This window comes from Schistocerca serialis, chromosome 5, assembly GCF_023864345.2.
Source record: "Schistocerca serialis cubense isolate TAMUIC-IGC-003099 chromosome 5, iqSchSeri2.2, whole genome shotgun sequence".
In the NCBI taxonomy this organism is placed as follows: domain Eukaryota; kingdom Metazoa; phylum Arthropoda; class Insecta; order Orthoptera; family Acrididae; genus Schistocerca; species Schistocerca serialis.
In genome coordinates this window covers 388,579,609-388,582,641 of record NC_064642.1, presented here as the reverse complement: position 1 = coordinate 388,582,641, position 3,033 = coordinate 388,579,609, and the positions used below count along the sequence as shown (strand labels likewise).

The window sequence follows — 3,033 nt, the reverse complement described above, 5'->3', positions numbered from 1 at the left end:
ATGGTAAACCTAACTGCTTTGTCGACGTTATTTTACCAGCTAACTAAAAATAGGAAAGCCTTGAACCCCTTCCACTAAATTTAGTTAGTATTAAGATTCTTTTACAGGGAGTGCAGTGGAGCTGAGGCTGAAATCATTAAGCATTTGATTATATCATCGCTAGTCTCACTGAACTCTTCTGAACTCTACATGTCATGTGTGGTCTGGCGTCTCCTTACCAGCAACAGGTCCCAGGTTCAAACTAGTCAATTCCCTAAAAAACACGCTCAGAGCGTCGTTGCGTGAAAGTGGTAGGGAGACACAACTTAGAACAACAGACACCGCGCAGAATGTTAGAAGTTAAATAAGATAAGCCTTATTCCAAATGATTTCCTGTAAGTTCAATATAGACAACGGCCTTACCGCAGTGGATACACCGGTTCCCGTCAGATCACCGAAGTTAACCGCTGTCGGGTGTGGCCGGCACTTGGATAGGTGACCATCCGGGCCGCCATGCGCTGTTGCCATTTTCCTGGGTGCACTCAGTCTCGTGATGCCAATTGAGGAGCTTTTCGACCGAGTAGTGGCGTCTCCGGTCAACCTGGAGAGTGGTGTACTGACCACACACCCCTCCTATCCGCATCCTCAGCTGAGAATGACACGGTAGTCGGATGGTCCGGATAGGCCACTTGTGCCCTGAAGACGGAATGCTAAGTTCAATACACGCACCGCCATCACTCACAACCGCGGCGTCGCGGTACAGCCGGTGACGGGCAATCGCAAGCAGCGAACCGGCAGTGCATCAGACGGCTGGAACGAAGTATACGATATCAGCTGCCTTGAGCGAACTTAAGGCCGCTTACTACATCTAGCGGGTTCCTTAGCGGACATTGACAGACGATGCCAACCACGTGTCAAGGCCCAACCTGTATTTTTGTGGAAATAAATAATTCTGAATCTTCTTTCAGTGCGCCTAGTGGCGAGCACGGGTCGTACTATCCTTCCAAGGAAAGCTGGCGAGGGGCCAACTGGGAGAGTGCCATGTCCAAGACCAACACTATGTACGCCCTCCCAGTAGCCGCCTCTTGCACCTGTGTCTGCTGTGGCAATGGCAGAAACGATTCGTTTCTTTAAATTACTGATGTCGTGACAGGCGTTTGGAAGACTCTGTCCTTGACATACGCCATCATAAAGACGTCCGTCGGTGTACTGTCAGGAGACCGAGGGGGCCAGGGAATTGGACCACCTCTGGTCTGGTGGTGAGACCTGACCCATCTCGTCTTGCTCTGCGGTCTTCCATGAACCATTCGGCATACACACGTTGCCCTGACGAAACACTTCGTCCCACACGACAAGCATTTCCCCAGATGAATGCTTCACATTCTCTCATCCCAATAATGCGCCCTCTTTCAAACTCCCTGATTTGACGGCACTGTTCACGCATACGTCTGCGAGGCATCCTGCACGTTTGCTCAAGTCACACGAATCCATTACCTTCGGTTTATAGCGACAACAAGAACCGCAGGTACATTTTACCTCTTGGTGGTGTTGAGTCGCAATATCGATGTTGATCTTATGCCCACGAACCACGATGGTTCAAACATCATCTCTGCAGAATATACTAACGTACATGTCCTGTGAATATGATCGTCCTATCTCTAGTCGTTCAAGGTGTTCTATCTGTTATGAACATGAGTGTACCACGTAACAACGGCTCTTGCCTTGATAACGGTCTCAGTTCGGCAAGGGACAGATCCCACAAGTTTCTTGGGTACGCCACATCCAGCTTAAGGCATTTATTGGGATACTCTAAAGTTCACAAGACTTTTGTGCAAACTTGACATCATTTTGACGTTACACGCACTTATCGAAGACTGTAGGATCTGGTGTCGACTTTCATCTACATTCGATGCTGGGTGGTTGCGAAACACCATACTGGATTCCATAATTACGTACCGTAACTTACGTGTTACGAAAGAATGCCATTTCAAGGCAGTCGCTCATTGAAGATTTATAAGAACACGTCATTCTTAATATGATTTGTTATAATTAAACATATCATAATCGCATATTGGTGGTTAAAGTCTTCATGAGACCTAAGTTACAGTACTGAAGGCAAGCTTTCGCTAGGTCTCCGTGGTGAGTGATTACAAGCGTTGAGTAACGGACTGTAATGTATCTATAAAGTGCATTCTGCTGTATCTCAAGATTTTTTCTCCTTCACGTTCCTCAAAGTTTCTGAGCTACGTTATGAAGTTAACAGAATCATATTCCACCGGCCGGTGTGGCCGAGCGGATCTAGGCGCTACAGTCTGGAACAGCGCGACCGCTACGGTCGCAGGTTCGAATCCTGCCTCGGGCATGGATGTGTGTGATGTCCTTCCGTTAGTTAGGTTTAAGCAGTTCTAAATTCTAGGGGACTGATGACCTCAGAAGTTAAGTCCCATAGTGCTCAGAGCCATTTGAAGAATCATATTCCGTAACATGTAAATATGAGAGTGCTCTCTCTCTCTCTCTCTCTCTCTCTCTCTCTCTCTCTCTCTCTCTCTCTCCGGAGGGAAGTGACGTTGTCAACAATTTAGAAATTAAGAATGAAACACGCAAATCCGAATAAATGTTCAAAACCTGTCGATCATCTAGTAAAACAAACTATCACTCAGAGTAAAAAAGCATAGAAAAGAATGACACATTTGCAAAAGAATTAAAAGGCAACTTAGTCACAGAAATCTATATAGTACAGAAGAAAATTTACAAGCTAGTTCTTTTACAACCCTTCTTTGTCAGACAAAAATGTCTTCATTTGAAGTACATCTTTCACCACCGATATGACGTTTTTCTTAATTATAATATAACAAATTTTATCAATACCAACCCGTTTTCGAGAGATCCTCAATGTTTGAAGACAGCATTCACTCAATAGACAAAAGATAAATGAGATGCTGGTGTATTTCGACTGCTGGAATGGCTCCCCCTCCTTTCTAATTACAGACCATGAGACATATTCGCCGGAACCGCGCGACCGCTACGGTCGCAGGTTCGAATCCTGCCTCGGGC

At 46.0% G+C, this 3,033-nt stretch overlaps 1 pseudogene; it reads left to right on the top strand.

Moving 5' to 3' along the window:
- Positions 1–388: 388 nt before the first annotated feature.
- Positions 389–506, top strand: LOC126483038 (5S ribosomal RNA; annotated as a pseudogene).
- The last annotated feature ends 2,527 nt before the right edge of the window (positions 507–3,033 follow it).